This window comes from Anomaloglossus baeobatrachus, chromosome 7, assembly GCF_048569485.1.
Source record: "Anomaloglossus baeobatrachus isolate aAnoBae1 chromosome 7, aAnoBae1.hap1, whole genome shotgun sequence".
NCBI lineage: Eukaryota > Metazoa > Chordata > Amphibia > Anura > Aromobatidae > Anomaloglossus > Anomaloglossus baeobatrachus.
Window position 1 is genome coordinate 284,787,394 of NC_134359.1, and position 24,141 is coordinate 284,811,534.

Here is a 24,141-nt window from a genome sequence, read left to right on the forward strand (position 1 = left end):
GGGTAACTTGCTTGAATACCCGATATTTACATTGGTTACGAGCGTCTGCAGCTGCTAGGAGCTGGCTCCCTGCACACGTAACCAAGGTAAACATCGGGTAACTTGCTTGGATACCCGATATTTACATTGGTTACGAGCGTCTGCAGCTGCTAGGAGCTGGCTCCCTGCACACGTAACCAAGGTAAACATCGGGTAACTTGCTTGGATACCCGATATATACATTGGTTACGAGCGTCTGCAGCTGCTAGGAGCCGGCTCCCTGCACACGTAACCATGGTAAACATCGGGTAACTTGACTGGATACCCGATATTTACATTGGTTACGAGCGTCTGCAGCTGCTAGGAGCCGGCTCCCTGCACACGTAACCAAGGTAAGCATCGGGTAACTTGCTTGGATACCCGATATTTACATTGGTTACGAGCGTCTGCAGCTGCTAGGAGCCGGCTCCCTGCACACGTAACCAACGTAAACATCGGGTAACTTGCTTGGATACCCGATATTTACATTGGTTACGAGCGTCTGCAGCTGCTAGGAGCCGGCTCCCTGCACACGTAACCACGGTAAACATCGGGTAACTTGCTTGGATACCCGATATTTACATTGGTTACGAGTGTCTGCAGCTGCTAGGAGCCGGCTCCCTGCACACGTAACCAAGGTAAACATCGGGTAACTTGCTTGGATACCCGATATTTACATTGGTTACGAGCATCTGCAGCAACTAGGAGCCGGCTCCCTGCACACGCAACCAAGGTAAACATCGGGTAAATTGCTTGTATACCCGATATTTACATTGGTTACGAGCGTCTGCAGCTGCTAGGAGCCGGCTCCCTCCACACGTAACCAAGGTAAACATCGGGTAACTTGCTTGGATACCCGATATTTACATTGGTTACGAGCGTCTGCAGCTGCTAGGAGCCGGCTCCCTGCACACGTAACCAAGGTAAACATCGGGTAACTTGCTTGGATACCCGATATTTACATTGGTTAGGAGCGTCTGCAGCAACTAGGAGCCGGCTCCCTGCACACGTAACCAAGGTAAACATCAGGTAACTTGCTTGGATACCCGATATTTACATTGGTTAGGAGCGTCTGCAGCAACTAGGAGCCGGCTCCCTGCACACGCAACCAAGGTAAACATCGGGTAACTTGCTTGGATACCCGATATTTACATTGGTTACGAGTGTCTGCAGCTGCTAGGAGCCGGCTCCCTGCACACGTAACCAAGGTAAACATCGGGTAACTTGCTTGGATACCCAATATTTACATTGGTTACGAGCGTCTGCAGCAACTAGGAGCCGGCTCCCTGCACACGCAACCAAGGTAAACATCGGGTAACTTGCTTGTATACCCGATATTTACATTGGTTACGAGCGTCTGCAGCTGCTAGGAGCCGGCTCCCTGCACACGTAACCGAGGTAAACATCGGGTAACTTGCTTGGATACCCGATATTTACATTGGTTACGAGCGTCTGCAGCTGCTAGGAGCCGGCTCGCTGCACACGTAACCAAGGTAAACATCGGGTAACTTGCTTGGATACCCGATATTTACATTAGTTACGAGCATCTGCAGCTGCTAGGAGCCGGCTCCCTACACACGTAACCAAGGTAAACATCGGGTAACTTGCTTGTATACCCGATATTTACATTGGTTACGAGCGTCTGCAGCTGCTAGGAGCCGGCTCCCTGCACACGTAACCGAGGTAAACATCGGGTAACTTGCTTGGATACCCGATATTTACATTGGTTACGAGCGTCTGCAGCTGCTAGGAGCCGGCTCGCTGCACACGTAACCAAGGTAAACATCGGGTAACTTGCTTGGATACCCGATATTTACATTAGTTACGAGCATCTGCAGCTGCTAGGAGCCGGCTCCCTACACACGTAACCAAGGTAAACATCGGGTAACTTGTTTGGATACCCGATATTTACATTGGTTATGAACGTCTGCAGCTGCTAGGAGCCGGCTCCCTGCACACGTAACAAAGGTAAACATCGGGTAACTTGCTTGTATACCCGATATTTACATTGGTTACGAGCGTCTGCAGCTGCTAGGAGCCGGCTCCCTGCACACGTAACCAAGGTAAACATCGGGTAACTTGCTTGTATACCCGATATTTACATTGGTTACGAGCGTCTGCAGCTGCTAGGAGCCGGCTCCCTGCACACGTAACCAAGGTAAACATCGGGTAACTTGCTTGTATACCCGATATTTACATTGGTTACGAGCGTCTGCAGCTGCTAGGAGCCGGCTCCCTGCACACGTAACCAAGGTAAACATCGGGTAACTTGCTTGGATACCCGATATTTACATTGGTTACGAGCGTCTGCAGCTGCTAGGAGCCGGCTCCCTGCACACGTAACCAAGGTAAACATCGGGTAACTTGCTTGGATACCCGATATTTACATTGGTTAGGAGCGTCTGCAGCAACTAGGAGCCGGCTCCCTGCACACGTAACCAAGGTAAACATCAGGTAACTTGCTTGGATACCCGATATTTACATTGGTTAGGAGCGTCTGCAGCAACTAGGAGCCGGCTCCCTGCACACGCAACCAAGGTAAACATCGGGTAACTTGCTTGGATACCCGATATTTACATTGGTTACGAGTGTCTGCAGCTGCTAGGAGCCGGCTCCCTGCACACGTAACCAAGGTAAACATCGGGTAACTTGCTTGGATACCCAATATTTACATTGGTTACGAGCGTCTGCAGCAACTAGGAGCCGGCTCCCTGCACACGCAACCAAGGTAAACATCGGGTAACTTGCTTGTATACCCGATATTTACATTGGTTACGAGCGTCTGCAGCTGCTAGGAGCCGGCTCCCTGCACACGTAACCGAGGTAAACATCGGGTAACTTGCTTGGATACCCGATATTTACATTGGTTACGAGCGTCTGCAGCTGCTAGGAGCCGGCTCGCTGCACACGTAACCAAGGTAAACATCGGGTAACTTGCTTGGATACCCGATATTTACATTAGTTACGAGCATCTGCAGCTGCTAGGAGCCGGCTCCCTACACACGTAACCAAGGTAAACATCGGGTAACTTGCTTGTATACCCGATATTTACATTGGTTACGAGCGTCTGCAGCTGCTAGGAGCCGGCTCCCTGCACACGTAACCGAGGTAAACATCGGGTAACTTGCTTGGATACCCGATATTTACATTGGTTACGAGCGTCTGCAGCTGCTAGGAGCCGGCTCGCTGCACACGTAACCAAGGTAAACATCGGGTAACTTGCTTGGATACCCGATATTTACATTAGTTACGAGCATCTGCAGCTGCTAGGAGCCGGCTCCCTACACACGTAACCAAGGTAAACATCGGGTAACTTGTTTGGATACCCGATATTTACATTGGTTATGAACGTCTGCAGCTGCTAGGAGCCGGCTCCCTGCACACGTAACAAAGGTAAACATCGGGTAACTTGCTTGTATACCCGATATTTACATTGGTTACGAGCGTCTGCAGCTGCTAGGAGCCGGCTCCCTGCACACGTAACCAAGGTAAACATCGGGTAACTTGCTTGTATACCCGATATTTACATTGGTTACGAGCGTCTGCAGCTGCTAGGAGCCGGCTCCCTGCACACGTAACCAAGGTAAACATCGGGTAACTTGCTTGTATACCCGATATTTACATTGGTTACGAGCGTCTGCAGCTGCTAGGAGCCGGCTCCCTGCACACGTAACCAAGGTAAACATCGGGTAACTTGCTTGGATACCCGATATTTACATTGGTTACAAGCGTCTGCAGCTGCTAGGAGCCGGCTCCCTGCACACGTAACCAAGGTAAACATCGGGTAACTTGCTTGGATACCCGATATTTACATTGGTTACGAGCGTCTGCAGCTGCTAGGAGCCGGCTCCCTGCACACGTAACCAAGGTAAACATCGGGTAACTTGCTTGGATACCCGATATTTACATTGGTTACGAGCGTCTGCAGCTGCTAGGAGCCGGCTCCCTGCACACGTAACCAAGGTAAACATCGGGTAACTTGCTTGGATACCCAATATTTACATTGGTTACGAGCGTCTGCAGCAACTAGGAGTCGGCTCCCTGCACACGTAACCAAGGTAAACATCGGGTAACTTGCTTGGATACCCGATATTTACATTGGTTACGAGTGTCTGCAGCTGCTAGGAGCCGGCTCCCTGCACACGTAACAAAGGTAAACATCGGGTAACTTGCTTGGATACCCAATATTTACATTGGTTACGAGCGTCTGCAGCAACTAGGAGCCGGCTCCCTGCACACGCAACCAAGGTAAACATCGGGTAACTTGCTTGGATACCCGATATTTACATTGGTTACGAGCGTCTGCAGCTGCTAGGAGCCGGCTCCCTGCACACGTAACAAAGGTAAACATCGGGTAACTTGCTTGGATACCCGATATTTACATTGGTTACGAGCATCTGCAGCTGCTAGGAGCCGGCTCCCTGCACACGTAACCAAGGTAAACATCAGGTAACTTGCTTGGATACCCGATATTTACATTGGTTACGAGCGTCTGCAGCTGCTAGGAGCCGGCTCCCTGCACATGCAACCAAGGTAAACATCGGGTAACTTGCTTGGATACCCGATATTTACATTGGTTACGAGCGTCTGCAACTGCTAGGAGCCGGCTCCCTGCACAAGTAAACCAAGGTAAACAAAGGGGAACTTGCTTGGATACCCGATATTTACATTGGTTACGAGTGTCTGCAGCAACTAGGAGCCGGCTCCCTGCACACGTAACCAAGATAAACATCGGGTAACTTGCTTGGATACCCGATATTTACATTGGTTACGAGCGTCTGCAGCTGCTAGGAGCCGGCTCCCTGCACACGTAACCAAGGTAAACATCGGGTAACTTGCTTGGATACCCGATATTTACATTGGTTACGAGCGTCTGCAGCTGCTAGGAGCCGGCTCCCTGCACACGTAACCAAGGTAAACATCGGGTAACTTGCTTGGATACCCGATATTTACATTGGTTATGAGCGTCTGCAGCTGCTAGAAGCTGGCTTCCTGCACACGTAACCAAGATAAACATCGGGTAACTTGCTTGGATACCCGATATTTACATTGGTTACGAGCGTCTGCAGCTGCTAGGAGCCGGCTCCCTGCACACGTAACCAAGGTAAACATCGGGTAACTTGCTTGGATACCCGATATTTACATTGGTTACGAACGTCTGCAGCTGCTAGGAGCCGGCTCCCTGCACACATAACCAAGGTAAACATCGGGTAACTTGCTTGGATACCCGATATTTACATTGGTTACGAGCGTCTGCAGCTGCTAGGAGCCGGCTCCCTGCACACATAACCAAGGTAAGCATCGGGTAACTTGCTTGGATACCCAATATTTACATTGGTTACGAGCGTCTGCAGCTGCTAGGAGCCGGATCCCTGCACACGTAACCAAGGTAAACATTGGGTAACTTGCTTAGATACCCGATATTTACATTGGTTACGAGCGTCTGCAGCTGCTAGGAGACGGCTCCCTGCACACGTAACCAAGGTAAATATCGGGTAACTTGCTTGGATACCCGATATTTACATTGGTTACCAGCGTCTGCAGCTGCTAGGAGCAGGGATGCCTGCTCCCTGAACATGTAACCAAGATAAACATCGGGTAACTAAGCCCACGGTTACCCGATATTTACCTTGGTTACGAGCGTCCTCCGCTCTCAGGCGGGGGGAGAGAGGAGAGAGAGGGAGGGAGAGAGAGGGAGGGAGAGAGAGGGAGGGGGAGGGAGAGAGAGAGAGGGGGAGTGAGGGAGGGGGAGAGAGAGACTGATCATGCGAGGCTGGTTTCTGGGCATGCTCAGTAAAGCAAGCAGGATCCTGTCTATCAGCATGCCAGCGTTCACATGCGTTTGCGTGCTGTTTAGTCAGGATCCAGCAATTTGCAGTAATTGGACGCAGCTCAAAAACGCTACAAGTAGCGTTTTTGAAAAAAGTTAAAAAATTGCAAGTCGCTGGATCCTCACTATAACGCACACAAACGCAGGTGAACGCATGTTGACGCGAGTCCATTGCAAATGCATTGAAATGAAAATTCATTTGCACTGGATCCGTTTTTGCGTTAAAAAAACGTTCATGGCGCATGTTAAAAAAACGTAGTGGGAAAGCAGCCTTAGTGGAGAATCGGGGTGTACATCGCGCTGTCTACATGTTTCGGAGAACTCAGTCTCCTTCATCAGGACAGGAAAAATCAACAATCTCTTCCTCCTCTTCTTCCAAGTCCCAAAACTTTTCTTTATGGTATGTGCACACACTGCAGATTTGGCGCAGAAATTTTCTGCATGAAATCTGCACCTTCTGGCAGAAAAACACAACATAAAACGGATGCCTTTTTGGTGCTTTGTTCTTCCCCCATGCTTTTTTTTATGAAGTTAATGGCCGGAAATACTAAAAAACACAGGAAAAAAAACACCCCAACAATTGGCATGCTGCAGATTTTGTCTGCACCACAATCTGCATGGAAAAAAAAAAGCAACGTGCGCACAGCACTTCAGAGATCTCGTAGACTTTGCTGGATTAGGTGCAGATTTCTAAAAAAAAACAAAACATAAAAATCTGTATTAAAAAACGCACCATGTGAACAAACCCTTATCCTTCCTCGACATAGCCAGGTTTTTTTTTTGTAGTTTTAAATGGTACCATTCACTTTACTATATAATGGACTGGAAAACAGGGAAAAAAAATGTCCACGTGACGTGAAATGGTGACAACCTCGCAATTCCGCCAATATTTTTATTTTTTATGGCGTTCATTGTGTAGTAAAAATGAGAACATAATTCTCCACGCAAATATATATATATATATATATATATATATATATATATATATATATATATATAAAAATAAATAATCACACACACATTTTTTTCCCTTTTCCGTGTTTTTAATTTGCGCTATTTAAAAAAATAAAAAATTATATATATACTTTTTTTAAAATGGCGCTAATGAAAAGCATATAAAGAAAAAAAAATTGTATATAATATATATATATACATATATATATTTGTGTATATATATACATATATATATATATATGTATAAATATATTTTAACCAATAATACATAATACATATATATATGTATATATATATATATATATATATATATATATATATATATATATATATATATATATACATATATGTATATGTATATATATATATATATAAATATATATATATATTTATATATATATACATATATATATATATATATATATATATATATATATATATATATATTGTGATATAATCACTGGTACTATGCTGAGAGGGTTAAGGTGTGTTACCTGGGCCGGCTCTGTTGTGGACAGCTAATGAGATAGGTGGGACGGCTGTTCACCATATCTCCACCTCGGGGTGTGGTCCCAGGAATGAAAGTCAGGCCTCTGGACACACTCAGGGCCCTGCACTGAAGTTCCTGTGCTGGAGGAAGTAGCTGGGTGTATTGATGGGTGGAGGTAAGGAAACAGCATCTGAGAAGGCTCTGCAGCGACTTGTGGACTGAACATAACCTGAAGGGCTGAGGTTTGGGAATGTACCTGTTTTCCTGCCTGTACATGCCATGTGATGTCCGTACCAGCGCGGTGCTTTATGGAGTGGAATAAAGCAGGCTGTGATCTTAAGAAACTGTGCCTCCTATGTCTACCTGAAGCCCTCATGCTGAGCGAGTAACCCCCTATGTTGCAAGGTGCAACGTCACATATGGTGTCTCGAATGCGGGCATGCGGTCTGGTTGCTAGGGGCAACGCAGCCTGGTTGCTAGGGGCAACGGCCTAGGACATATTTCTGTGGATACGGACTGCTTGCGGTGGATCGGCGGGTCCACGAAAATTTTTTGACGCGGTTTGCGGTGGATCGGCGGGTCCACGAACAGTGACAGCGCTCTCAAGCACCTGGTGGTGAATCAGCAGGTCGTTGGGGACCCGTGCTGCAGTGGCGAGAGTCCAGCGACTGGAGGTTCCAGGCCAGCCGGAATTGCAAGGCCCTGCTTGGTGAGCAGTGATACACCACAGGCTGGAGATCCTGGTTGTACGGGCAGTACAACCCGGAAAGCATGGAGGAGCTCCTGAACCAGCTGCTGCAGAGCCAGCAGCACCAACAGCATGTGCCTGGAGGTCCAGTGACAGCAGTGGGGGCTAAAAGCCAAAAAGAGGGAATGGTCCCTGCAGACGTTGTGGAGGAGCTGTACCAGTTCCTGGTGCAGGGACAGCAGGAGCTGTCACTGTGCAGTGATGTGGCAGCCATGGACCAGTTTGAGCGTTCCCTTCGGGGGCCGGTATGGACACTGGGTGCCCAGGGAGATAAGGGCGAACGGTGTGAACTGGGGGCTAAGGATGTTGCATGGAAACCCCAAAAGGGGGCGGAGTCCCAAAAAGGGGTGGTTGCCCAAAAGGGGGCGGAGTCCCAAAAAGGGGTGGTTGCCCAAAAGGGAGCGGAGTCCCAGAACGAGGTGGTTGCCCAAAAGGGGGTGGAGTCCCAAAAAGGGGTGGTTGCCCAAAAGGGGGCGGAGTCCCAAAAGGGGTGGTTGCCCAAAAGGGGGCGGAGTCCCGGAACGGGGTAGTTACCCAACAGGGGGCGGAGCCTCAGAAAGCGATGGTGACCCACAAGGGGGTGGAGCATTTACAAGCCAAACAGGTAGACTATAGCAAGGGGCAATGGGGTTCGCCTTACATATGTCCTACCTGCGGTATAGGCTATCCATCCAGTATGAGGCCACAGAAGTGCTCCATGGACTTGAATGGGCTACGTGTGTCTGGTCTGTTAGACCCGGGGAGCCGGTTGACCTTAGTTAGACCCATGCCTGATCTCCATGTGATGGTGGGTAGGACGATAGAAGGAAGTTGTGTGCATGGGACCACTAAAGTCTATCCTCTGGCCAGGGTGATGATTCAAACGGCCAAACGTTTGGGACGCCCTGATGTGGGTGTAGCGCCAGATCTGTTATATCCAGTTATCATAGGACGGGACTTTGAGCTCTTTCAGGATTTATGGAAGACAGAGGCCGGGACCGATTGCACAGGAATGAGTCGGCCCTCGCCTAAGAAAGCCTCTTTTCCGTATGAGGTTATACAGATTCCCTGTGGGATATTGGGGTGCAATGAGGAGATGGTACCTCCACATAAGGACTGTCAAGAGTTAGGGGTGACCATGACGTCTCCAAAAGGAATTGACAGTGTGACCACTACAGTTATAGTAGCTCCAGAAAAGGGGGCCGACATCGGGTTAAGTGGGGACGTGTTAGTCCAGGACACCAGGGGGAGTGACAATGACTCCAGTAAAGACACTGACTCCAGAAAGGTGACAAGCAAGTACAGTGAGGTACAGAAGTGTGAGAAGGGGAAAACTTCCTCCCGACGCCGAAGACGTAATAAGCGCCGAGAGGTGGCACAGTGTATGTCGCCTGAGGGTGCAGAGAAAGTGAAATACCTGGGTAATGAAAACACGTTGCCAGTAGCAACTGCTACGGTAGAGTCTGACAGTGATATCCTACAAAAGAAAGAGGAATCAAAGACTGAACTGACACATTGTCACGACAAAAATCAGCAGGGTGAAATTGCAGGGAAGGAACCGACCAAAGAAGTAATGGCGGTGTCTCCTATAATTTCCATGCATAAAGCTGGAGGTCTGTTGGATGATAGCGCTGTACGAGATGACATCCTACAGAATAATATAGGAGAAGGAATCCAGGGCAGTGTTGGTGGAGTACAAATCCCCAAAGGTCATGGTGAGCAGACCGGTAAGCTACCCAGTGGTGAAGTGATGAATGTTGAAAATGGGGCCAAGGTTCTAAGAAGAACAGAGTGCAGTGCTGAAGGGCGTAACACCCTGGTAGAAGGCGATGCTGTAAACTCCCAAGAGAAGGCAGAGGGTGACACTGCAGAGACCCAAGGGGAAGGTGGAGGGAATGCAGTGAAGTCCCAAGACACAGCAGGTGCTGTAAAAGCGGAAAGAGCCTCTGAGGAAGAGGTGAAGTCTGGACGTGAGGTCTCATCAGAAGCTGAGAGCCTGACTGACTCAGTGGGTAAGACCAAGATCGCAGACAAGAAGATTGGCTCAGCTAAGAGCCTGAAACCCGAAGGCTCTGAGGCCGGGACGGAACATGAGGCGTGTGTAACTCAACAGGTGAAGCCTTTGGCGGAGAATATGGAGGAAGGCAAGAGACCTGAGAAACAGTCTAGTGTCCTTGACACTGAAGGAAGCAGACCAGTCTTCAAGTACCGGATAGACGTGCCGGAAGACTTAAGAGAAGCCTGTGCCAGTGAGAAGGTGCATGAGAGATTCCAGAAGGCAGTAGGGGCCTGTAAAGTGTACTTTGCCGCAGAGACTAATCAGTTGGTGGTGTGCTCTTTCAGTGATGCCACAAAGAAGCGAGTGGCAATCCTGAGTGACATGCACCTACGGTGTCTTCGTACGAAGTGGCTCATCACTGCAAAGAAGGATGAAGACACCAGACGCTTGGCGCAGCTGACCGCAGGCTTTCAAGAAGTGGTGGTTGTGAAGAAAGCATTAATTGGACTGGCATTGAGAGCACTAAGAAATAATATTAAGCAAGCCAGGAAGGTTCCAGGTGTCACAGCTGTGCATTTAGATAAAGACAGTGGAACATTTCGTATCTATGGGACAACTGCAGAAGCGGTGAAGACAGCTCGCCGGTTATTGGAGTTTGTGGAAGAGATCATTCAAGTGCCCAAAGAGATGGTTATGAGGCTTATTGGACGATATGGAAGAGCCATGCAGGAGATGGTTGATAAGACCGGTGTGACGACATTAAGAATTGATATTCATAACGAAGCCAGGAGGCCCTGTGAAGTCGGTATGGTTCCATGTACCATTGTGGGCACAACTGGATGTGTTGAAGATCTACGAGCCCTCCTAGACTACCGTTTGGGATACCTGGAAGAGTTAAAACAATTGAATCGAGAAAGACGGAAGATTGCAAACCAACTTCGCCAAGTTGGTGTAGTTTGGCGACCATATAGGGGCTATGGCCCCGAAGAGAAAGGTGGCCCGCTCGATGAAAGTGTTGCTTCAGAGGGCAAAAGCAAGTCCAATGGTAAAAGGAGCCAGGGTAATAGAGGACCCAGGTATTCATCGGGCTATAGCACAGACTCTGAACGGTCTCAGTCCTGTGAGACACAATCCAAAGGACTGAATGAAAGTAGCGATGGGTCGTTAGCCAATGTCGTTGACAAGAGAGTGCACAATCCGAGAAACAGACGACGATGCCCGGGTAGAAGAGCCCACGATAAATTTATACACAGACCCTGCGGAGGGCCTGGATATGGCGCCTCTTCTGGCAGTTCACCGCTGAGGCCCCTCGATAGTGACCCCTCTAGTGGTCGGGATAGCTCAGGGTTAGACAGAACGGTAGTATCGACTGGGAGAGAGACTCTCTCCTACACTGACCGTGGGTGGCAGCCTTGGAGAGCTGGGACTGACCAGGGGGCGTATGAGAGAGTTCGCTGGGGAGGGTCCGGTGACTGTGACGGACGGTACGTCAATGGCTGTAGTCCGGGGCGGACGGAGCGGGTGCTCTTGTCCGCTATGTCAAGGTGCCAAAACCCTCCGGCTTTGGGCAGAGGGGGAGGATATGTGATATAATCACTGGTACTATGCTGAGAGGGTTAAGGTGTGTTACCTGGGCCGGCTCTGTTGTGGACAGCTAATGAGATAGGTGGGACGGCTGTTCACCATATCTCCACCTCGGGGTGTGGTCCCAGGAATGAAAGTCAGGCCTCTGGACACACTCAGGGCCCTGCACTGAAGTTCCTGTGCTGGAGGAAGTAGCTGGGTGTATTGATGGGTGGAGGTAAGGAAACAGCATCTGAGAAGGCTCTGCAGCGACTTGTGGACTGAACATAACCTGAAGGGCTGAGGTTTGGGAATGTACCTGTTTTCCTGCCTGTACATGCCATGTGATGTCCGTACCAGCGCGGTGCTTTATGGAGTGGAATAAAGCAGGCTGTGATCTTAAGAAACTGTGCCTCCTATGTCTACCTGAAGCCCTCATGCTGAGCGAGTAACCCCCTATGTTGCAAGGTGCAACGTCACAATATATATGAACAACGACAAGGCACAGTCCAGCAATAACGTGAGCAATCCAGGATGCTGTTAAAAAAAAATTTCCTTCTTTTTATTCATAAATTCATTAAAATATAATGGTCCAAGCAATTCAGAACAGCATTATCGCAAGAAAATAGCGCAGATAGGACTACGCGTTTCAGCGGTAAAATCCGCCTTCTTCACGGTCCAGAATCTGATTTGATGTTCTTTGCTGGTTTGTCCTGAGGAAGGGAGCTGTGAAACGCGTTGACCTGACCTGTGCATGAAATAAAGAAACATTAATCTTAAGCTGATATGATCCAGTGGTCTTTGGCACGGCTTTGAAACCCTTCTCTACTACTATCTGTTATCTGCCTAATGGGGACCGCTGCCGGGACTTGGAGTTACATGCTGTTATAGGAGTTGTGACTTTCACAACCCCTTTTGGTGAGTAGTATTGCTCATTGCCTCACCCTATATATATTGGGGTAAGACCCTATTGCGCTTCTTTTTCCACAGTTTTTCTCCAGTTAAATTTTAATAAATTTTCAACATAAAAGTGTGGGTCAATTATTATTCAACCCCTAGGTTTAATATTTTGTGGAATAACCCTTGTTTGCAATTACAGCTAATAATCGTCTTTTATAAGACCTGATCAGGCCGGCACAGGTCTCTGCAGTTATCTTGGCCCACTCCTCCATGCAGATCTTCTCCAAGTTATCTAGGTTCTTTGGGTGTCTCATGTGCACTTTAATCTTGAGCTCCTTCCACAAGTTTTCAATTGGGTTAAGGTCAGGAGACTGACTAGGCCACTGCAACACCTTGATTTTGTCCCTCTTGAACCAGGCCTTGGTTTTCTTGGCTGTGTGCTTTGGGTCGTTGTCTTGTTGGAAGATGAAATGACGACCCATCTTAAGATCCTTGATGGAGGAGCGGAGGTTCTTGGCCAAAATCTCCAGGTAGGCCGTGCTATCCATCTTCCCATGGATGCGGACCAGATGGCCAGGCCCCTTGGCTGAGAAACAGCCCCACAGCATGATGCTGCCACCACCATGCTTGACTGTAGGGATGGTATTCTTGGTGTCGTATGCAGTGCCATCCAGTCTCCAAACGTCACGTGTGTGGTTGGCACCAAAGATCTCGATCTTGGTCTCATCAGACCAGAGAACCTTGAACCAGTCTGTCTCAGAGTCCTCCAAGTGATCATGAGCAAACTGTAGACGAGCCTTGACATGACGCTTTGAAAGTAAAGGTACCTTACGGGCTCGTCTGGAACGGAGACCATTGCGGTGGAGTACGTTACTTATGGTATTGACTGAAACCAATGTCCCCACTGCCATGAGATCTTCCCGGAACTCCTTCCTTGTTGTCCTTGGGTTAGCCTTGACTCTTCGGACAAGCCTGGCCTCGGCACGGGAGGAAACTTTCAAAGGCTGTCCAGGCCGTGGAAGGCTAACAGTAGTTCCATAAGCCTTCCACTTCCGGATGATGCTCCCAACAGTGGAGACAGGTAGGCCCAACTCCTTGGAAAGGGTTTTGTACCCCTTGCCAGCCTTGTGACCCTCCACGATCTTGTCTCTGATGGCCTTGGAATGCTCCTTTGTCTTTCCCATGTTGACCATGTATGAGTGCTGTTCACAAGTTTGGGGAGGGTCTTAATTAGTCAGAAAAGGCTGGAAAAAGAGATAATTAATCCAAACATGTGAAGCTCATTGTTCTTTGTGCCTGAAATACTTCTTAATACTTTAGGGGAACCAAACAGAATTCTGGTGGTTTGAGGGGTTGAATAATAAATGACCCTCTGAATTAACTTTTCTCAATTTAAAAAAAGAAATAACATTCTTTTTTGCTGCATTTCACACTTCCAGGCTGATCTACAGTCCAAATGTCACAATGCCAAGTTATTCCGAATGTGTAAACCTGCTAAATCTGCAGGGGGTTGAATACTACTTGTAGGCACTGTATGGTCTGGTGCACAATGGCGATAATTTGGGCCTAAGTTGATTGACAGCAGCAGCTAAATGGTTAACCTGCAGCAATCAGAGAGCGTTCCAGTCGCTGCTGTATGAGGCAGATGCTGGCTGTATAACACAGCTCCTTATCCTGTTCTATACAAGCACATATTATGGTATTATAGTCATGGTGCGCAATGGAGATAATTTGGGCCTAAGTTGATTGACAGCAGCAGCTAAATGGTTATCCTGCAGCAATCAGAGACAGTTCCGGTCGCTACTGTATGAGGCAGATCCTGGCTGTATAACACAGCTTCTTATCCTGTTCGATACAAGCACATATTATGGTATTATAGTCATGACGCGCAATGGCGATAATTTGGGCCTAAGTTGATTGACAGCAGCAGCTAAATGGTTAACCTGCAGCAATCAGAGACAGTTCCGGTCGCTGCTGTATGAGGCAGATGCTGACTGTATAACACAGCTTCTTATCCTGTTCTATACAAGCACATATTATGGTTTTATAGTCATGACACGCAATGGAGATAATTTGGGCCTAAGTTGATTGACAGCAGCAGCTAAATGGTTAACCTGCAGCAATCTGAGACAGTTCCGGTCGCTGCTGTATGAGGCAGATGTTGGCTGTATAACACAGCTTCTTATCCTGTTCTATACAAGCACATATTATGGTATTATAGTCATGGTGCGCAATGGAAATAATTTGAGCCTAAGTTGATTGACAGCAGCAGCTAAATGGTTAACTTGCAGCAATCAGAGACAGTTGCGGTCGCTGCTGTATGAGGCAGATGCTGGCTGTATAACACAGCTCCTTATCACGATGTAGACACGCACATATTATAGTCATGGTGCATAATGGAGATAATTTGGGCCTAAGTTGATTGACAGCAGCAGCTAAATGGTTAACCTGCAGCAATCAGAGACAGTTCTGGTCACTGCTGTATGAGGCAGATGCCGGCTGTATAACACAGCTCCTTATTCCGATCTATGCACGCACATATTATGGTATTGTGGTCATGATGCGCAATGGAGATAATTTGGGCCCAAGTTAACTGACAGCAGCAGCTAAATGGTTAACCTGCAGCAATCAGAGATAGTTCCTGACGCTGCAGATGCCGGCTGTATAACACAGCCCCTCAACCCGATCTATACACGCACATATTGTGTCATGGTGCGCAATGGAGATAATTTAGGCCTAAGATATCAAGCAGTCATTGTTGAACCATAGCAACCAATCAAAGCACAGCTTTCATTTTTCCATAGCATCTTGCTAAATAAAAGCTGAGCTCTCATTGGTTGCTATGGGCAACAAATACTGTCTAACTACTACCGGTAGGCCCCTGTATTACACAGCTGTCGTCACCCACTTCTCTGAGACTTCAGAATGTAATATAAGGGCCCCCATTCATACCACATTGTTCCACGTAGGGTGTATTATTGGCTGCCATTCCCTAAATGTGGCTCCCATTCTATTCATATACTGGTAGAGGGTCAGCGCTGCCCAAAAACCTGTTCATCGACGCTCTGAATCTGATCCATCATTGTTTCGAGTTGAGCAGGATCACACAGGTGACAGGTGTCCAGCTCATAGGATTAATCACGGTGCTAGGAGAGAGGAGCAGAAGGTCAGAGTAAGGCGGACAGCTGCCAGGTCACCCATGAGAATGTATTATCTGGGTGTCAAAGGAAGCACAAAGCTTAGACCTGCTCATCTTAAAACCGCTACTGCCCCCTAATTATTATCCATACATAAAATGGTCTGGACATAAACCAGGATAATCCTTAGGAGTCCAAGATCTCCGCTTGCTGTCAATGAATAATGGGTTACTGGTACATTGCAAAATCTTATTGTTTTAGGGCAATGTGGACTCTAATGTGTATGGCTATGTCGGCATTACAAGTTATTTTGGTTTCATTACATATGTTGTACTGTTTGCTTTTTCCAATCTCAGAAAGAGTTAAGTGAGAATTTGTCAGTGAGCTCGTTCTGACGGGAGTTTGTCACTCCTTTTCTGAGCTTTTTTCAGACCGCATAAATGTTCATAAATCATCACAGAGAATGGAAAAGGCAGAAGAAAAGGCAGAAAAGTTATAAACTTCCATCACAATGAGCTCACTGACAGATTCTTGGATAACTCATTCTGCAGATAGCAATAGACAGTGCAAGACAGAGCCTAAAGAAGGCGAACGGTGTAAAAACGAAGGTGTAAATGCCGCTGTTCTCCTGAATCCGGCGTTGCTTTTCTTTTGTTCCTGTGCCTCTCCATTCCTGAGATATGGCCTCCTCTTCCCTATATGTAAATCTAGTATTTCAGCTAACTGGGCGTGTTCCTGACTCTTAAGGACCACACCCACTTGGCTAAAAAGACTCGATTTATATACAAGGAAGATGAGGCCATATCTCAGGAAAGGACAGGCGTAGAAACAAGAGAAAAACATTGCCGGATTCAGGAGAACAGCGGCATTTACACTACGTATAAAACATATATAAGTGACAGGTCCCTTTAAGATGAGATTTTCATCACATGGGAGAATTCTAGAGAAGAACGAGGGTCTCCATTAACAGCAGTGTGACAGTCCTAACCCATTTGTATCTAGTCCCTGTGCCCTGATGCACAGAACGCAGCTGCCCCAGTGTCCCCCTTGGCGGGGATGATACATGGGGGTCACATAAAGTTTATTCATATATTGAGGGGGGGTCTACAGAGCTAAACGCTGCACTATTATTGCCCACAGCAAATTATGTTCTGCAGGGAGCAGAGGCAACAGCCGATGAGTGTGCAGCGTCCACTACTAATGAGACGCCCTCATTATATCCAGAGAGGCAGATGAGCCCGGCCCGGGACAATGGACACATGATATCACATGGCGGGATGACCAAGAAGACCCTCAGACAAGTCTTCTACTGAGGATGATAATGATCGTTCCATCAGTGATGAGAAAGACGGTAAGTAATGGACAATAGGAGGGGGAGACCCCAGGAATGAACATTATGTGGAGTCTTCTCCCCCAAAGCGGTCACCTTCCCCCCCAACACGTGTGATATTTCTCACATCTGAGGAGATCAGAACAGTGATCCCATGACCTGGTTTCTTGCACCTCGCACTGCGGGATCCAGTGACCATGTGTGTCAAACTTTGTACTGTAGGATCCAGTGACCACGTCTGTTGCATCTCGTACTACAGCATCCAGTGACCGCATCTGTCGTACTTTACACTGCCGGATCCACTGACCACGTCTGTTGTACTTTGTACTGCGGGATCCAGTGACTACGTCTGTCGCACCTCGTACTGTGGGATCCAGTGACCATGTTGGTCGCACCTTGGACTGCAGAATCCAGTGACCATGTCTGTCACAGCTTATACTGCAGGATCCAGTGACCACGTCTGTCGCACCTTGTACTGCGGGATCCAGTGACCACGTCTGTCATACTTTGTACTGCAGGATCCAGTGAGCACATCTGTCGCACTTTGTACTGTGGGACCCAGTGACCACGTCTGTCGCACCTTGTACTGTAAGACCCAGTGACCACGTCTTTCACACCTTGTACTGTAGGACCCAGTGACCACGTCTGTCACAGCTTGTACTGTGGGATCCACTGACCACGTCTGTCACACTTTGCACTGTGTGACTCACTGACCACATCTGTTGCACTGCGGGATCCAGTGACCACGTCTGTCACACCTTATACTGCGGGATCCAGTGACCACGTCTGTCACACCTTGCACTGCGGGACCCAGTGACCACATCTGTCACACCTTGCACTGTGTGACTCACTGACCACATCTGTTGCACTGCGGGATCCAATGACCACGTCTGTCGCACCTTATACTGCGGGATCCAGTGACCACGTCTGTCGCACCTTGTACTGAGAGATCCAGTGACCACATCTGTCGCACCTCGTACTGTAAGATGCAGTGACCACGTCTGTTGCATCTCGTACTACAGCATCCAGTGACCGCATCTGTCATACTTTACACTGCCGGATCCACTGACCACGTCTGTTGTACTTTGTACTGCGGGATCCAGTGACTACGTCTGTCGCACCTCGTACTGTGGGATCCAGTGACCATATTGGTCGCACCTTGGACTGCAGAATCCAGTGACCATGTCTGTCACAGCTTATACTGCAGGATCCAGTGACCACGTCTGTCGCACCTTGTACTACGGGATCCAGTGACCACGTTTGTCATACTTTGTACTGCAGGATCCAGTGAGCACATCTGTCGCACTTTGTACTGTGGGACACAGTGACCACGTCTGTCGCACCTTGTACTGTAGAACCCAGTGACCACGTCTGTCACACCTTGTACTGTAGGACCCAGTGACCACGTCTGTCACACCTTGTACTGTGGGACCCAGTGACCACGTCTGTCACATCTTGTACTGTGGAACCCAGTAACCACGTCTGTCACAGCTTGTACTGTGGAACCCAGTGACCACGTCTGTCACAGCTTGTACTGTGGAACCCAGTGACCACGTCTGTCACAGCTTGTACTGTGGGACCCAGTGACCACATCTCTCACACCTTGTACTGTGGGATCCACTGACCACGTTTATCACACCTTGCACTGTGTGACTCACTGACCACGTCTGTTGCACTGCGGGACCCAGTGACCACGTCTGTCACACCTTATACTGCGGGATCCAGTGACCACGTCTGTCGCACCTTATACTGCGGGATCCAGTGACCACGTCTGTCGCACCTTATACTGCGGGATCCAGTGACCACATCTATGATACTTCATACTGTGGAACCCAGTGACCACGTCTGTTGCACCTTATACTGCGGGATCCAGTGACCACGTCTGTCGCACCTTATACCGCGGGATTCAGTGACCATGTCTGTCGCACCTTATACTGCGGGATCCAGTGACCACGTCTGTCGCACCTTATACTGCGGGATCCAGTGACCACATCTATGATACTTCATACTGTGGAACCCAGTGACCACGTCTGTTGCACCTTATACTGCGGGATCCAGTGACCACGTCTGTCACACCTTGTACTGTAGGACTCAGTGACCACGTCTGTCACACCTTGTACTGTGGGACTCAGTGACCACGTCTGTCACACCTTGTACTGTGGGACCCAGTGACCATGTGACGCCCTGGGCAAGCCAGGGGTCACAGGTCATAACACCACCACACCCTACACCCCAGTTAGGAACACCAAGGCTAACCTAAAATCCTTGTTGCCTTCCTCCAGGGGCTGATGTCCACATCAGGGGGTGGGCCAGGCGGTTGGCTCCGCCCACCGAGGAGTTCACAGCCCTGGAGGCGGGAAGAACCAGGCAGAAGAGTTTAGGAAGGGAAAGTAGAAGGAAGTGAAGTGGTAAAGGAGGACAGTAAGAGTGGCGACAGAAAGTGACAGTTAAGCAAGCCTGAAGTTGGTCCAGGTGTGTGCCCCGGACTGTGACAGCAAGGTCAGCAGACAGCGGTGATAGTCTGCAGGGGGACTGCTCGGAGGTTGCTGGAAGGACCACGGACGGGTGGTGACCCGGCGGTCTGGAGCAGTATACGAGGAACAGTCAGCACCAGGGCAGGGGCCTTTCGGATCCCGGCAAGGCTAGGAGTCGCCATAATTTGCCAAATCCGTCAGTGAAGGGGACGTCTGTCTCCTAACAACCAAGTCCCGATTGAAGGCAACAGTCCAACCGTAACGGGCACCAGTTTCTCAGGGCCAGCGCCTGCGGGCAAAGTAGGGCTCCTCCGGCCCATATCCAAGCCGGGGAGCGGGTTACCGGTGGGAACCCATCGCAACCATCATCATCTTAGGTGCAGGAAAAAGGGACCGTCACCGTCACCTACTGGGGAAAGCAAGTGCAGCCGTCCGTGGGAACCGTCTTTCCAGCCGTGTGTTTTACCGAGAACTGTGTCATCGTCTCAGGCTGAGTGAGTACCACAGTGCCGCAAGGCACAGAGCTGCCCCCGCGTCCCTGCACCCCACCAAGCCCTGCATCACTCTCCTCATCACTGGGCCCCGGGACAACCAACCCCCCTACCCACGGAGGGGAGGACTAACATCTAGCTGCTCCATACCACCACTCCCGGGATCCCCATACAGAGCAGCGGTGGTGTCAACAAATCACCACAACCGTGGGTGGCGTCACGGACAATAAACTATCCCAAAACACCATTTCCCCTTTCACTCACTGGCGAGGAACGCCGCTCGAGCCCCCGGGATCCGGCCCACCGCTCGAGCCACCGAGCAGCGGCAGCAGCCGGACCCGAGCAGTAGGGAGGGCGCGGCGTCCCCTCCTCCGCCCGCGACAACCACATCTGTCGTACTCCATACTGCGGGAATGGATGAGACGACGCTGGATGGTGAGTAAAAATGTGCAGATTATTCCCCAATCCTCTCAGATTACAGATGGAGCACAGCTGCTTGGACGCTTCCACCCACAGGACGACCTCACCTATAATGTGCCCACTTTACCTTTCGCTTATCATGAGGGGCTCTGTGCCTAAGACTGTTACATTTTGGCCCTTAAATCTCATTTCAGTCGCCCCTCTACAAAGAGAAAGCTCCTCGATCCCAAAACACAATCTATAACAGGCCCCTACCATGCATCACTTATATCACTGGTGTCTTCTTCTGTGGCAGTGGGGTCTCTGGACCCCCTAGGCATTAGGGATGGGGTGCGGCTTCTACCCCCGCACACCCTGTAAATTGCCCCAGCACGGCAGCCTCGTTATAAACCCACCAGAAACCGTTTCTCCAGAAAAGAAAATGAACAGATTTGTATTAGCATGGCGCCTGTGGTTCAATAAATGAGTGTGCCAGCATGAGGCCCAGCAACTGGCACTAATAACCAGGGAGGAATGTGTGACGGGTGCTGGGCTTCTAAACTACAGACCCTGGGATGGAAAGTGAGAGATCAAGCACTTTATTGTAAGGCTGTCATTTTTCCTTAAAGGAATTGTCTACTTTGGGTAATATTCTGATCTCGGAAAGTCCTGATCCTCGAAATACCAGTGATCTGCTGCATCTGGAAAGGAATCCAGCAGGAGGTGTTCATTCTCCCCGCAGAACAACCACAGACCTGGGTAAATTTCAATCCTTTCTATAGTTCTACCACTAGATCCATGCAGCAGAGGGATCAGGACAGTGGCGTAACTAGAGTTTGATGGGCCCTGGTGCAAAGTTTGGACCTGGCCCCCCCACGACACTCGGGGTACAGAATAATGATGCCGACACTCAGGGTACAGGATAATGACCCTGACACTTGGCTCTTTCCCTCAGCATCCAGGTTTCTCATGATCTGAAATCCCTTTTTCTATCAACACCCTTCTTTCCTATATTCTGATATCCATCTTGTCCTCAGCACCCAGCTTCCCCATGCTCTGCTATACATCTTTCCCTCAGCACCCAGCTTCCCCATGCTCTGCTATACATCTTTCCCTCAGCACCCAGCTTCCCCATGCTCTGCTATACATCTTTCCCTCAGCACCCAGCTTCCCCATGCTCTGCTATACATCCTTTCCTCAGCACCCAGCTTCCCCATGCTCTGCTATACATCTTTCCCTCAGCACCCAGCTTCCCCATGCTCTGCTATACATCTTTTCCTCAGCACCCAGCTTCCCCATGCTCTGCTATACATCTTTTCCTCAGCACCCAGCTTCCCCATGCTCTGCTATACATCTTTCTCTCAGCACCCAGCTTTCCCATGCTCTGATATCATGGAAAAGCTGGGCCTGAGCGAAAGATGTGTATCAGAGCATGGGAAAGCTGGGTGCTGAGGGAAGATGTATATCAGAGCATTGGAAAAATGGTGCTGATGGAAAGAGTCTCTTTCCCTCAGCACAAAACTTTCCCATCCCATGTTTGTATCTTTGTCCCCCATTGTATATAGTTCTCCAAATACTATAATGGCCCCCACATAGCCTTCCATGTAGTATAAAGGGTCCCGCATAACCCTTCATATATTAGAATGCACCCCCATAGTTCTCCATGTATTATAATGCACCCCCATAGTCCTCCATGTATTATAATGCATTTCCCATAATCTTCCATGTATAAAGTAGCCCCCAATTATTATAATGCAACTCTCATACTCCCCCATGTATTATAATTCACCCCATAGTTCTCCAAATATTATTCTGCACCATGTAGTTCTCCATGTATTATACTGCATTTCCCATAGTTCTTCATTTATTATAATGCACCCCATAGTTCTCCATATACTATACTGCACCACATAGTCCTCGAGGTGTGCCGCCCCTGCAGCGGATCGAACCGCTCGGATCCGGGGGTGGTGATTGTTACTCGAGGGTCGAGGGTCTCCGGACCCGGAGGCTAGGGGCCACACTCAAATGTAAAAAAGGGGAATATTTACAGGTCACTTGGTATAGGTTGTGACGCCACCCGTGGTGTACGGTAATTGGGGAATACCACCGCTGCCGTTGGGAGTACCCGGAGTGATGGAGTGGGGCAGCAAGATGACATTATCCTCCACGGGTAGGGGTAGGCCCCGGGACTCTGGATGGAGATTCGGGGACGCAGTACAGGGGTCAGTCGGGTACTCACTCAGCAATGAAGCAGACGCTGACAACAGGGTAAACCAAGTCTCTGGCTGCCGTTAAAATAAATAAATCCTCTCGGGGGGAGCTTGTCCGGGTTCCGTCCCCTGCAGCTCTGCCGGTGGTCTGTAACCTGCCTCCTGGCACCAATTTAGATTGTCCATTGTGGCCCAGTAGCTTGGAGATGTCCGGGCCCTGCTCCTCACTGTGGCTAAGTGGAGGAGCCTGCTCTCAGGGCTCACGCTTGGGATTTTAATGGACCGCTTGCTAGGAAAGCCCTATCCCCCTCGTTGCACTGTGCCCCGATTTTGGAGCTGGTGGGAACAGTCCATATAGGCCCTGCCTCCGCAGGTTAATTTCCGGGTCGCTTGAAGCTTCTCCCTGACCTCAGGTCCGTGTACCCCGACGTGCCTTCGGTCCCGGACTGGTGATAGGACCAGGCTGCTGACCATCCTCCTCGACGGGTTCCAGGGACCTAGCCTCAATCCCCTGCGACCGGGGGTCCGACTCCTCTAGGTCCAGACCACCGTCTGCAACCTAGTTTCCTTCTCCCCTGGGAGCTACAACTCCCAGCTTCCTCAGAGCTCCTCACAGCTCGAGGGTTCCTACTTGAATCTCTGCTTGACACCTCCCACCTCCCTGTCTGACCCCTGGGTGGGCGGCCCTATTCCTGATTAAGCAGCCCACTGGTGTGCCTGACAGGTGTGGTGCAAAGTCTATCTAGGATTTGTGAATGCTGGTGGAGGCAGTACTGCAGGATGGAGACCCAGAACCATGGGGGGTTGAATACCGCACGGGGAGGGCAGTTTGTGCAGTACCCTATGATGACCTGAATAGTCCAGGGGCGTCACACATATATTATAATTCAGCCCCCATAGTACTCCATATATTATAATGAACCCCATAGTCCTCCATATATTATACTGCACCACATAGTCTTTCATATATTATAATGCAGCCCCCATAGTCCTCCATATATTATAATGCAGCCCCCATAGTCCTCCATATATTATAATGCAGTCCCCATAGTCCTCCATATATTATAATCCAGCCCCCATAGTCCTGCATATATTATAATGCATTTCCCATAATCTTCCATGTATAAAGTAGCCCTCCAATTAATATAATGCAACTCCCATACTCCTCCATATATTATAATGCACCCCACAGTCCTCCATATACTATTCTGCACCCCATAGTCCTCCACATATTATACTGCACCACATAGTCCTCCATATATTATAATGCAGCCCCCATAGTCCTGCATGTATTATAATGCACCCCCATAGTCCTCCATGTTTTATAATGCACCCCCATAGTCCATGTATAAGGTAGCCCCCATAGTCCTCCATATATTATACTGCACCTGTGGCGCCCCTGACCTGGTCAGGCACCACTGAGTACTGCACCCATACTGGGGACAGTACAATACAGGTAATCCAGAAGGCTGACCGAGGTGTGACTACACAGGCGCATAGTGATCAGGTCTCACACATGTACCTTTGAGAGGACCCCTGGGGATCCCAGGAGGGGGCAAAGCCTTCACCTCCACTGGAATAGTGGAGGGGGTTAAAAAGCCTCCATCTCCACTCAAGGG